Raw genomic sequence first — 14,867 nt, forward strand, 5'->3', positions numbered from 1 at the left:
TTTTATGTTTTTTATTGTTGTAAATTCAACCATTAATATTGTTTATTAGAATCAGAAAGAAAGTAAAAAACATATCAAAGATAATCTATAAGTTTTATATCAAAAAGTTTTCTCTTGGAAGATAAAGATGAAAATTATCTTGATACAATTATAAAGTATTAATAAAGAATGAGACAAACATCTTATTTTATTTGTGATAAAAGAAAAAAATTGACATGATGAATAAAGTAAGAAGTATTATAATATTGTGTCTTACTAATAAGGTACTAATGGAAGATGTAAAGGAGAGAATTCTCATATCAATATAGATAAAGTTTGAGTTGTTGTATATAAATAAATCTCTAATGTATAAACATTATTTGTAGCAACAATTATATTCATTTAAGATGACAAACTCCAGAATAATAAATGGAAAAACTAGTAAACTTTAACAAGATTATGGATGATCTTGAGAACATTGAAGTGAAATTTGATGATGAAGATAAGGTTTTGCTTCTTCTTAATGCATTAATTAAAATATTTGAACATTTCAATGATTTTTTTATTTGAGAAGGAATAAATCATTACTCTAAAAACCTCCATTCAAACTAAGGATCTTCAAAAACTTTAAGAATATAAGGAAATGATAAAGAGATTGGTTTAAATGTCTCAAAGTTCAAGAGCAAGAAGAAGAAATGAAAGAGAAAGAAATTCAAGAAATCACCAGGGAGAAGGCAAATGAGAAAAAAGGGCCCAAATAGTACTATAACTATTAGAAAAGGGATTACTTTAAGAAAGATTGTAAAAGAGAGGATAAAAGGTAAAAGCTTCTAATTCTCATTAGAGTCTATAAATGTTGTAGTTGTAACTGACAATTACGAGTATGAAGAGGTGTTAGTGATATTAATTTCAAATACAAAGATGATTTTTATCATGGAATTGGATTGCCTTTACAACATGTGTCTCTTAAAAGAGAGTTTTAGAACTATAAAATAGAAGGAATGAAATGTGATTCTCATTAGGAACAATAAAGTATGTAGATTACAAATCAAGGGGTTAGTCAGATTGAAGATGTTCAACAACTAGGAGATGTTGTTGCAAAGTTTAAGGTATGTTCCAAAGTTGAAAAGAAATCTTTTGTTAACCAACTTGTTTGATCTTCTAGGTATGTCAATCAATATTGAACATGGCATGATAAAGATTTAAATGGAGCATGTATAGTTTCTAAAGAAGTCAAAATAAACAATCTTTACAATCTAGATGGCTCAACTTTTATTGTGCATAAGTATGTGGCTAATTAATTAATGCAAGAGAATATGAAGTTAAGAATATAGGACATTTGGGTGAGAGAGGTTTGGTAGAGTTGGAAAATAACGTATTGGATGGTGATAAGTTGGAGAAGTTGAAGTTTTGTGATTTAATTAGTGCACATAAAAAATCTCATAAATTAAATTATGGGCCTATAAACATATGTTTGGTAGGTCATATGAGTATGTTTTATGTAGATCTTTGGAGTCCAACACAAACTTAGACTGATGAATGGGTGATGTAAATAAGGAAGAGAAAAAGCTTCTTGAAATAGAGAAAGAGGAACAAAAAATATACAAATATAAGAAGCTTGACAAAGAAAAATAAAGAGAAAGAAATAAAAAGAGAATATTCCAAAGAAGATGTAGAAGAGGGAGACTTAAAGATTTAGAAAAATAAATAAAAAGTTATCAATTTTTTAAAACTATTAGATCATAAAATATTCTTCATTCTCTTATAATATTTTATAGTCCAAGAGTTATCAAAGACAAAACGTTGGACCATTTTGGATTAGAAGAGTCACATGAAGAGTTTCAACCAACATATGTTACTTTCATAAGTGTAATGATTGATTATAATTTCTTCACATATGTCTTAACACCTCTTGTCTTGCTTATTGAATGTCTTAGAAGAGTCATCATGATTTTTTCCTTAAATCAAGGAATTACTTGAAATTTAAGGAACTATCAATGTACTTTTCCTAATTTCAAGGAACTACCATGTGTTAATCTAATTTATGAGCTAACTAAAGAGTAAATTGTAAGATTAGGCAATTTAACTCTATATTAATGTTTAATTTATTTAAAACTTGTCTTTTCTTCTTCCTAGGCCAATATATATATATATATATATAAAAAGAGGTCTCTTTTACTCATAAATTCACTTTTGAATATTGAATAAAATTCTCCTTTTGTGAGTTTAACTCTGACAGTCTTAAGAGTTCTCTATTCATTACAAAAATATTTAATTTTAAGCGAGGTTTGTCAAGAAAAGTTTCAATAACTTCTGTCAAGATAGGTGTCTACTGAGATTTTTCTAAAAGTCCCGACTGAGTTTTAGGGTTTTATAAATAACCAAAACAAAGTTTCATGATTTCTCTCTTTATTTTCATTTTCCACATGTTATAACATCATGATTTCCACTTTTAACTAAAAGTGGTCATGGATTGGATTTTGGGTAATCCAATCCACATATTTATAATCCAAATCCATATATATTTTGTAAAAACATTTAGAAATCCAAATTCAAATATTTGGATTGGATTTTAAATCCAAGTCCATATATTTCATAAAAAAAAGTGAATTGTATTTTAAATCAAAATCCATGTTTTCTAAAAAAATTAACGTAATATATTATACATAAAAAAAGTTGAATATTATATAAAAATATTAATATATAATAAAATTATAATTTAATAATACAAAAAAAATTAAAGATAACATAATACATAAGTTCCTAACATTCAAAATACACATACCCTATAATACTTTAATTGAACTTGAAAATATTATATCCATTTATTATGTATACAAAAACTTACAAATATTGGAGTAAATAAAATTCTAAAAATGGATATCTGATATGAAAATATTATAAAATATAGATCAAAGTAAAAAATAGATTTAAATAAATAGATTTTTAATGGATTAGAACAGTGAAAAAATGGAGCAGTTTGACAAAACTAGATTTTTTGTCCACCCTTACAACAGAGAGAAGGAAGAGAAAGAGGATAGCTGGAACCGTGCTGATATTAGAAGCTATAGGAAGTTTGTGAGGAGGTTCAAACTTTCCAAGAATGCAAAAATGCAAGGCTGGTGTGGAAAATGGGTGCTCACTATTATTGTACCTAAAGAGGAAGAGAAGAGGCCTCAGCTGAAGTCAATTCAAATCTCTAGTTAGATATCTCTTGCTTTTATGTTGTGTTGTGTCCTTGTATTTCTATATTGTATATCTGGGGTTCCTTTGTATCATCATGCATTGCACTTATGTGAAGTTCTCATGTTCTAGTTGTGAATTTTTTCTTTACATGTTTGAATAAATTGTCACTATATTTCTTAAGTCATTCAAATGACACTATTCAATTTTCCGAAATGAAAAATATCAAATCATTCTAAACTCAAACAGATATTATACAATCAATTATTTACAAAAACATGATATTCCAACTAGTTATGACAGAAACAAGCTTTTATTCGTTCGGACCTATCCTGCAGGTAATCATCACTTGCTACTATCAACACTATTTTTTCTCAATGTTTATCAATCATGTAATTAATAAACAATATTGCTAATTAGTAGAAATTGGAGTTTGTTTTGTTTAATTTTTTGTACTTTAACTTGATGATAATGTCGTGGTTATCTATTTTGTGAATTTGGTTGATGTCTTTAATGTTTAATGATAGAGAAAATTTTGACAACCATTAGTCAATTTGTTGTCTGGGGTTAAAAACCAAATTGACTATTCTGTACAGAATTTGGGTATTAAATTGATACCAAAGTCAATGATTATTTTTCTTTAATGATCAAATTCATAGGTGGTGAGTGTGAGTGTGAGTGTGAGGGATTAACATTTTAGTTTGGGGAGAAGGTAATTGTTATTAGCAGCAAGTAGGTGCAAAATATGTAAATATAGCAATTAGGATGTATTGTTTTGTTGTGAACTTGTGACACAATCTTAGAAATTCAAGTTGAGTTAGGTCTCTGTTTTGATTATTGATTCAACTTGTGAGAGAGTCCTCACCAGGTGTTTGTCAAATTGTTTCAGACATATTTGCTTATATATGTTGTTCTAATATAATATCTTATAATATTATTTATGTTAGATTTATTACATGACACTTTTGTTTTTAGGACAATTAGTGAAGTGAATTGAATAACATTTGTTGTTGGTTGCCACAATAATTACAGCTACTTTAGTTGATAAAAAACATGATTGGATGAGGTAGTTTTGATGTATGGTAGTATGATGCCAAATTTATGTTGGCTTCAAGTTTGTCAAATATGCAGAGTTAGGAAGGTTTTTAATCTAGGGAGTTTTGTTTGTTTATCATGCCATATGAGAAAAAGTAAAAATGAGTTTGTCAGTGCCAGTAACCATCCAATAACCATATACAGTTGCTCTATTAGGCCTCACATTGGGATACTTCCTGACCCTTGGAGTAAAGAAATACCATTCATCCTCTCCAAACAAAGCTTAACACTACTGTGTTTTAGGTTCTCTTCTTTTCTTTTTTTCTGTTATCTTCAGGCTTATTTTCTATTTTTACTCTCCTTTTTTAATATTCACTTCTTATATGCTATTTTTCTCTTTATTTCATTCTCTCTTTTCCATATCTAATTCTTCTAACTGTTTCCTACGTTATTTCCTTCAATCCCTTCTTGAATCAATCAAAGATATACCTGCTTGTTTTACTATTTTCATGGATGAAATATTCATTTATTTAATGGAAGATCGTACTGTAAAAATGATATTTTGATATTCCAGTTTAATACTAAACATATTTCATATATTCAACCATTACAACGGTCATTACTGCAAGTTAATGTTGATCTTTTATATAAATATTTAAAATTGAAATTTGTTCCCAATTTTAACTGCAATATAATATAGTAGGTTGTCAATAAATTAAATATTAGAATATTTTAGTATATACATCAATTGATTGAATTCAATCAATATTTTAAAATTAATATATTATTATTATTATTAGTGCTGCAAATATTTTATAAAAGTTAATTCCATATTGTTCTATGTTGTGCAGATTTAAAATAATTTACTGCACATAAATTTATATAAAGAAACTATTATTTTTTTTATCAGAAAAAGAATACATATAAACTAAAAAAAATATTTCAGGATTATCCCAACCCTTATATATGAATCAAAAATTACATTAATTTCAGATCATCAACAACGAACGAGAAGAAAAAAAATAAAGGCCGTTTTCTGCATAAAATGCAGAAAAAACTGCACCAAGAGGCACCCTGCTACTAGTAATCTGTTATAAAAACTTCAACCTGCAGCTTCTGAATTGGCCACTCCTAAACACCAAAACTCTCCAAAACTATAGAATTCTATATTTCTATATTTTTAATGTTGTAACAGTTTTAATTATGTGGTTCCCTTCCACAGCATTCCTCATGCACCTTTGACTTTGGTTCACCAAAACACCATGCCAGACCACCATCTTTTCATTGACATTCCTTTGGCATCAGTACACTTCAATATCAATGCTCTCACCCTCCACAGTATCATCGAATATGTAACTATGCTTGCTCAAAACCAGAACCATCCAATATAAACTACATAAACTACCAATCCACCAGAAAAAAAACCTTCCACCCTTTCAAACCACAGACTTTCAGCAATACAACTCTTTTTTAAGCACCCACCCATCAAAGTCAACAAATTTCAAGCCTTTTCAAATTCTTTTCAAAAACACTAAGTGTAAAACAACCGGTTGAAACGACAATTCAACATGTTGATTTTCCATTTTCTTTAGAAAACATATTTTTTCAAAGGAACTTGAATTAAACAACCTTGGATCAAATCTATGAGTGGATTTACAAATTCAAAATACACAAAACCCACACACACAAGCAACAACAAAGTTTTCAAGCAAACTTGTTAGATTTGAAGACATCAAAGCCTATTTTCAACAATCTCCCCCTATTTGATGAAAACAAATCTTTGGTTTGCTTGTGTTGTTCTGTTTGAATTTGAAAGAACCTGTAAAACATAAACTGTGCATGTACCAGATAGCAATAATACCCAGGTTAAAACAACACCATTGAACCAGTTTTCATCATATGATTTCCAGCAAGAAGGCCATAAAAATCAGTGTGAAAACCAATGAAAGAGGTGCAAAATCAGAGCAAAACAACAACAACAACTATATACCAGATATAAACCAGATAAAAGTAGCAACAGTTCAACACTGAAAACCACATAATTCTCCCCCTATTTGTCTTCACAAATAGAGTAAGACAAGTGATAAGAACAAAATTAAGAAAGAATTTGAGAATCAAGAATACCCAACTCATTTCTTATGAAGAAAAACTTGTCCTTAGGCAGTGGCTTGGTGAATATATCTGCAAGTTGTCTTCCAGTTTCAATAAACTGAACTTCACAATCCCCATTGCTCACATGATCTCTTATAAAATGGCTGTGAATCTCAATGTGTTTTGTCCTTGAATGTTGAATCTGATTTTTGGTGAGATTAATAACACTTGTGTTATCACAAAGCAAAGACACCTGGTTGACCTTCAAGCCAAAGTCCTCTAGTTGTTGTTTGATGCAGAGAAGTTGAGCAAAACATCTACCAACAACTATATACTCAGCTTCTGCAGTGGAAAGGGTCACACAAGCTTGCTTCTTGCTATGCCAAGATATGAGACTTGAACCAAGAAGATGACTAGTCCCACTTGTGCTTTTTCTATCTGGCTTACACCCTGCAAAATCACAATCAAAATAATCAACCAAATGAATAGGAGAGTGAGATGGATACCATAAACCAACAATGGTTGTGCCCTTGAGATATTTCAGAATTCGTTTTGCAGCTTTGAAGTGAGATTTTTTTGGATTGGATTGAAATCTAACAGAAAGATAAACTACAAACACGATGTTTGGCCTGCTAGCAGTGAGATAAAGCAAAGAACCAATCAATGCTTTGAATTTTGTTTGATCTACTGCTGTTCTAGCCATGTCAGCATCCATATAACAACTTGAGACATTGGTGTGGATGCCTCTTTGCAGTTTTCCATCTCAAACGTCTTGAGAATCTCCTTGCAATACTTGGTTTGGTTAAGGAAGATGGCATCCTTTGATTGCTTGACCTGCAACCCTAAGAAAGAAGGATAACTCTCCCATCATAGACATTTCAAACTCCCCCTGCATTGCTGCCACAAATTCTTCACATAAACTATCATTAGTAGCACCAAATATGATATCATCAACATAAATTTGAAGAAAAATGATAGCATATTTGGACTTTTTAATGAAAAGAGTCTTATCAATTTTGCCTCTCTCATAGCTATGAGACAAGAGGAAATTGTTAAGTCTCTCATACCACTGTCTTAGAGCTTGTTTGAGCCCATACAAAGCCTTCTTCACCTTGTAAACATGATTGGTATGTTGATGATCCTCAAAATCGGGTGGTTGTGAGACATAAACCTCCTCATTGATGAACCCATTTAAAAAGGAACTCTTCACATCCATTTGGAAAAATTTGAAACCACTCATGCAGACAAAGGCAAGTAGCAGTCTCACAACTTCCAATCTGGCCACAGGTACAAAGGTTTCATCATAGTCCATGTCTTTCTCTTGATTGTAACCTTTGGCAATCAACCTAGCTTTGTTTCTTGTAATCACTCCAACTTCATCTAGTTTGTTTTTGAATACCCACTTGATTCCAATTACATTCATGATGACAGATTGAGGAACCAGAGTCCACACTTCAATTCTGGTGAATTGATTCAGCTTTTCTTGCATAGCAGCAATTCAACTCTCATCCTTAAAAGCTTCACTTACAAATTTGGGTTCAATGTGAGACACAAATGTCATATGTTTGTAGTAATTAGAGACAAATGTTCTAGTACAAACTCCCTTATCAATATGCCCAATGATATTCTCCACAGAAAGATCACTAGGAATCCTCCATTCTTTGGAAAGATCATTCTGCTGCAGAATTTCAACCGGTTGTTTTGCAGAATCAATCGGTTATTTTTCTGGGTAGGATTCCAGTTTCTGCAGAGTGATGTTTTGATCATCTTCTTCTGCATAATTCTTCATAGATTCTTGTTCTGCATGGTTAGTCTCATCAAATACAACATGAACAAACTCTTCTACAGTCATAAGCCTCTTGTTATACACTCTATATGCATGACAAGTTAATGAATAATCAAGAAAGATACCATTATCTGCTTTTTCATCAAACTAGTCAAGGTTTTTCTTTCCATTGTTTAAAATGTAACACTTACAGCCAAACACTTTTAGATGACCAATGTTGGATTTTCTTCCATTAAACATTTCATAAGGAGTTTTATTCAAAATTGGTCTAATGAGACCCTATTAATCACATAACAAGTTGTGCTAACAGCATCAACCCAAAAATATTTTGGCAAAGAGGACTTACTTAAAATGGTTCTAGCAAGTTCCTCAATAGACCTATTCTTCCTTTCCACAACCTCATTTTGTTGGGGGTTCTAGGAGCAGAGAAGTTCTGAAAGATTCCAAAATTTTCACAAAAAACACTAAATTTTTCATTTTGAAATTCACCTCCATGATCACTTTGAAGGGCACAAATCTTACTGCTTCTCATATTTTGTAATCTCTTGGCAAGCTTTTTGAATGTAGAAAATGCATCACTCTTGGATTCCAAGAACAATGTCCATGTGAACCTAGAGAAATCATCAATAATGACAAGAGCATAGTAGTTTCCACCAAGACTCATGGTTCTTGAAGGACCAAATAAATCCATGTGGAACAGTTGAAGGGGTTTTGAAGTAGAAACTACATTTTTCAGTTTGAAAAATTGTTTGATTTGCTTCCCTTTTTGACATGCCTCACATATTTGGTCTTTCTCAAACTTGAGTTTGAGTAAACCTACCACAAGATGTTTAGATATCAACTTATTTAGATGATGCATGTGGATATGTGTTATCCTTCTATGCCATAACCATGATTCCTCATGTTTGGTGAGAAGGCAGCCAATAGATGCAGAATGTAAGATATCAAGAAGATAAACATTGTTGATTCTTTTACCAATTAACAATACTTCCTGTGATTTGGGCAGCTGTATCTCACACATGTTGGGCTTGAAGGTTAGTTGATAACCTTTGTCACATAGCTGGCTTATGCTAAGGAGACTATGCTTGAGTCCTTCCACAAACAACACATCATGAATCAAGAAAGAGTTCTTGTCACCAATGGTTCCTCTTCTATGAATTTTCCTTTTTTTGTTGTCAACATAAATCACATGATCTTCATGCTTAAAGGAGAAGATTGAAAAATTTGGTTTTATCCCCTGTCATGTGCTTAGAATAACCATTGTCTAGGTATCACATGTGTTGATTTTCCATCAAGGAGCCCTGCAAGAGAAAGGATCAAGTAGCAAGGTTTGGTCCTCTAACAAATTTGGGTCCATTTGCATTAATTGGATCATTAAAAGCCTTAGGATTCTTAGAATTCTTCAGAACCCATTTTAAAATACCTTTAGGAACAGAAAATTTCCTAACTCGCAGAATATAACAAAGTGACCCTTTTTCATACAATAAAAGCATGAAACAACCGGTTGTTTCGACTTTTCAATCGGTTGTTTTTCACATAAGGTTGAAAAAGGATTTGAAACACCACTTTTCTTGCTTTGTGGATTAAAACCAATCCAGCTTTTCCAAAAATACAATTTTTGAGAAGAAAGAACAGTTTCAAAATTTGATTTTCCTTTTGAAAGCTTATCCACAGTTTTCACAAGATAGTGAACCTTCTTTTCATGAGATTCACAATTTTCACAAAAACTTGAGTCACATTTGCAATAAGACTTTTTGTAAATCAGTTCCAGATTTTCAAAATCATTTTTCAAGTTATTCAGCTCTTCTTCCAATGCTTTGGCTCTATTTTCCAACCAATTATTCAAGCCTTTCAACCGGTTATTTAAAAGAGCCAGTCTATTAGTTTTTTCATGAGTTTCTTTAAAAGCATTAAGAAGTTGGTTGTAGTCTTCAAAATTGATTGAAGTGTTGTAACTTACACTACTTATGTCAGTTTCTCCCTTTGCCATTAAGCAAAGATTTGCTTCTTCATCTCCTGAAGATGAGTTAGAGGAAGAAACTTCATTATCTTGCCAAGCAATGTAGACTCTCTTGGTTTTGCCTTTCTTTTCACCTTTCTTGCTTGCTTCTCTTTCTTTATTCTCATTGTTGGGGCAATCAGCTTTAATATGTCACTTTTCACCACATCCAAAGCAGGTGTATTTATTAGTGTTAAAATCATTAATTTTCTTGTTGTTATACCTGTTGGATGGTTGATTCTTGTTGTTGTTTTTCTTCAAGAATTTGCTGAATTTCCTGGTTAGCAAGCTAAGGGTTTCTCCATCAATGTCATCACTTGAGTCTTGACAGTTTTTATGTCCAACAGCCTTCGGGGCAATGTTTCTCAAATGCTTATCTTCATTTTCTTGAACATTCATCCTATTCATCTTCAATTCATTTCTCTAAGCTTCCCAAACAGTGAATTTGTTGTCAAGGATGTTAAATCTTTAGATTCATAAATGGTTGTGACCTTGGGCTGCCAAGATCTGTCTAGGCATTTGAGTATCTTGATGTTGAGTTTTTCTTTTTCAAACATTTTTCCAAGACTCATAAGGTGGTTGACAATATGAGTAAACCTCTTTTGTACTTCTGCAATTGTCTCCCCTTTTTGCATTCTAAAAATCTCATATTCTTTGACAAGAGCATGTTTCCTTGCTCTTTTCACGTCATTTGTTCTTTCATGAGTGCCTTCAAGAGTATCCCACATTTCCATTGTGGAGGCACATTGTGATACCCTGAAAAACTCATCAGAATTTAAGGCAGATGTAATAATATTCTTTGCAATACAATCATATTGTGCCCTTTTGCTTTCATGCTCAGTCCATTGGGACCAAGGTTTTCATAAATCACTTTATCATTTTCAAGCATAGGAAGAAAAGGACAATTTTCAATTGCATCCCAAATTCCTTTATCAATTGATTCTTCTAAGATTTTCATCCTTACCTTCCAAAACTAGTAATTCAAACCACAAAACAGAGGTGGTCCGTTAATAGATGCACCCTCCCTAGAGGGTAGTTTTTCAGCCATGAAAAAAATTTTAGGATAAAAAACTTGAATGACTTTCAAGAACCTAGCTCTTGATGTCAATTGTTAAAAATGGAGGCCTTAAACAAGAGGGGGTGAATTGTTTATGCAAGATTTTCACAAATATTGAAGGTATAGTGAAGGCCAATGAGAATCCATCAATCAGAAATCTGTTCAGCTGATTTAAAAACAGTTTTCACTCAACAGTAAAAAATCAATCGGTTGTTTTTGCGAAACAATCGGTTGTTTATAGCAACAATTATAAACTCCAAGCAAAAACATATTTAAAGAGATAAGGGATAGAAAGATTTGTTAGAATATATGGCCTTAAACGAGAGGGGGGAGGGGGGGTAAATTGTTTAAGAAAGGTTTTTGAAAACTTTTTCAGGTTTAACAAAATTCTTTGTGTGAATCCAGAACAGGAATCAAGTTTGCCAAGAATTTCAGCAATAAAATAGCAAAGCAACAGAAAAACAATCGATTGTTTCTTCGAAACAATCGGTTGTTTATACCAGCAAAGCTTAAAACAAAAATTAAATGAGTTCAGAGTAAGAGAGAGATACACCAATAGTTTATACTGGTTCACTCTTAAACCAAGAGATACATCCAGTCCCCAGAAAACCACTGGGTAATCCACTAAGCAATCAAACCATATTACAAAACACAAACCACCAAAGTAGTGACCTTGAACCCTTCAAGAAACACACTACCTTTGGCAAAACACACCAAGAGTATTGATCTTGACCACCTCAAGAACATACAACACTCCTTGGCAACACAACACCAAAAATACAGTAGGTTTAGAAAGGATTACACATGTTCACAGTACAATCTGAATTCAATAATACAATTGTAATCCTATTCCACTCTCTTTGAAAACCCAAAGCTTGATGTGAATGTTTAAATCTTAGAATCAACTTTGTCACAATTGAAAAACTCAAACCTGTTTCTCTTCTTTGTTTGAAAACATAAACAAACCATTTATATTTTCCAAATATTGGTCAAAGCAATTAAGGAAGGAGCGTATTCAGTTGAAAAACATTTAAAGCAGATTCATAATTCAAAACTGAATTTTGTTAGGATTTTCAAAGAAACAATCGGTTGAAACCACGAAACAACCGATTGTTTGGCTTGACAATTAAGTCAACCAAACTAAAACAGTTTTCAACCTTTTCAAAACTCCTAAGAGTAAAACAACCGGTTGATTCGATAAAACAACAAGTTGTTTTTCACTTAGTTGAAAAAACACTTGATTTCAAAAAGGTTTTAAATCACATCAGTTTTAAATTCAACAAAGGAGTGGATCACATTCCATTCTACTCAGATCCCACCCAGAAACAACAACAACACCAGTCTTTCTTCAAACACTTAAATTTGGATTCTTCAAAGCACTTGATCACTCTTGATCAACAAGATTCACACAAGAAATTTATATTGGTTCAGTCTTAGTCAAGAGCTACATCCAGTTCCCAAAAAACCTCAGAGTATTCCACTAAGCAATCAAACACCTTGATTACAACATACACACCAATGTGGTGATCTTGAAACCTTCAAGAACACACACCACCTTTGGCAATCACACCACATAATTCAGAAAACCCTCTGAATTTGCACACCAACAGTTCTTACAGAAATACAATAGTTAAGAGAGAAAAGGAAAGATAATACCTAATACAATCACAATTAAATAGAAGAAGTACACAACAATCCTATTCCACTCTTAGAAAGAATCCACAGCTTGAAGCAATCTTGGAAAAACTTGATTTGAAAGTATTCTCATGAATCAATAACAACCAGTAGCGTAAAACAGATTATATAAACTCCAATCAGTTGTTAAAAGCATTTAATGCAAAAGCCAAATGAGTTTTAAAACAAACATGACAGATTAAAGCAGCCCAACTGAATTCTATTAAGAATTTTCAAAAATCAACCGATTGAAAACACGAAACAATCGGTTGAATTGGCTTGACATCAAAGTCAACCAATTTAAAGCTTTTTCAAATTCTTTTGAAAAACACTAAGTGTAAAACAACCGGTTGAAATGACAATTCAACAGGTTGATTTTTCACTTTCTTTAGAAAACATCTATTTCAAAAGAACTTGAATTAAACAACCTTGGACCAAATCTATGAGTAGATTTATAAATTCAAACTACACAAAACCCACACACACAAGCAACAGTAAAATGTTCAAGTAATCTTCTTGGATTTGGAGACATCAAAACCTATGTTCAAGATTGCTTTCTCAAAATCATGGTAGTGGGATGTAAGTAACACAAACAACTCCACAATGAGGAACATTGTCTTTTCACTTGACTCCTATACTAAAGCAATAATATCTATTGAGTGCTTATAAATATTTTCTTTATTCATTAAGCAACTTGATGTTATGTAAAGTTCTGAAAATGTTATCATGAATGAATGTTGTAAAATTGCAAACTCTCATTTTTCCAATTTGTGTCAATATGTTCCCAAACTACAATAAGAACTAAAAAAAAATTAGTATGTCGAGCACGGTTAAACTTTAGTGAAAAGAAAAAAATGGACACATAATTATATGCACTGAGCATTAAAAAATGCGGGGGATGTTGAATATGCTCTAAAACAAAATGGATTATTTTTTACTTAACAAAAATTTAATTTATACTTAATTTCACACTAATTAAGAATGTTAGTGGTAGTTAAATTAATTTCACCATGTCACCATTTATCGATAAAATTAAAATATAAAATATAACAATAGAGAAACTAAAACGGTAAAAATATGGTCAAATGATATATAAAGGAAAAATTATTAACATATTTAGACCACATATAAACGTGACACATAAAAATATAAGTTCTATTAATGTTTTGTTGTAATATGACATAAGTTTATGATTAATTTAAAAAATATAGATACACAAATGATCAAATTAAAAATTATGGATACAAAGTTTATAATAAAATTAGAAAATATAGATACATTTAAATTTATGATAAAATTGAAAAATACGGATACACATAAGTTTATGATAAAATTAAAAAATACATATACACAAAAAGTTTATGATAAAATTAAAAAATACATATACACAAAAAGTTTATGATAAAATTAAAAAATATGGAGACACATAAATTTATGATGAATTTAAATATTACAATATAAATTTATAGTTCATTTTTATAAATACAAATACACATATAGTAACGATGAGAATAAAAGTACAGATACACATTAATGATAAAAATAAAACATGTGGATACTCAATGATGATAAAAAACAGATACACGATAGTGATAAAAAAAATACAAATACACAATAATGATAAAAATAAAAAAAAATACAAATATACAACAATAACAAAAAAAATGTAGATACATAAGTACGACATGACCTATGTTTTAGCTAGTATTTATAATAATAATAAAAACATTAAATATATTTCAAATAAAAAAATTATTATATATTAATAAAAATAAAATAAAATAAATTAATTATATTATAAAATTTATATACATAATTAATTATGTATAATACTTTATTATAATCGATTAAATAGTATTATACATAATAGTATAAATAATAATATAAATTCTCTAACATTTATATATGTTATATATATATTATTATTATTATTACTATATATATTATTATTATTATTATTACTATATATACTATTATTATTATTACTATATATATTATTATTAATAATATTAATAATAATGTCATTAATAATATTTATATTATTATTATTACTATTAATAATA

This window comes from Phaseolus vulgaris, chromosome 5 (assembly GCF_000499845.2).
Source record: "Phaseolus vulgaris cultivar G19833 chromosome 5, P. vulgaris v2.0, whole genome shotgun sequence".
NCBI lineage: Eukaryota > Viridiplantae > Streptophyta > Magnoliopsida > Fabales > Fabaceae > Phaseolus > Phaseolus vulgaris.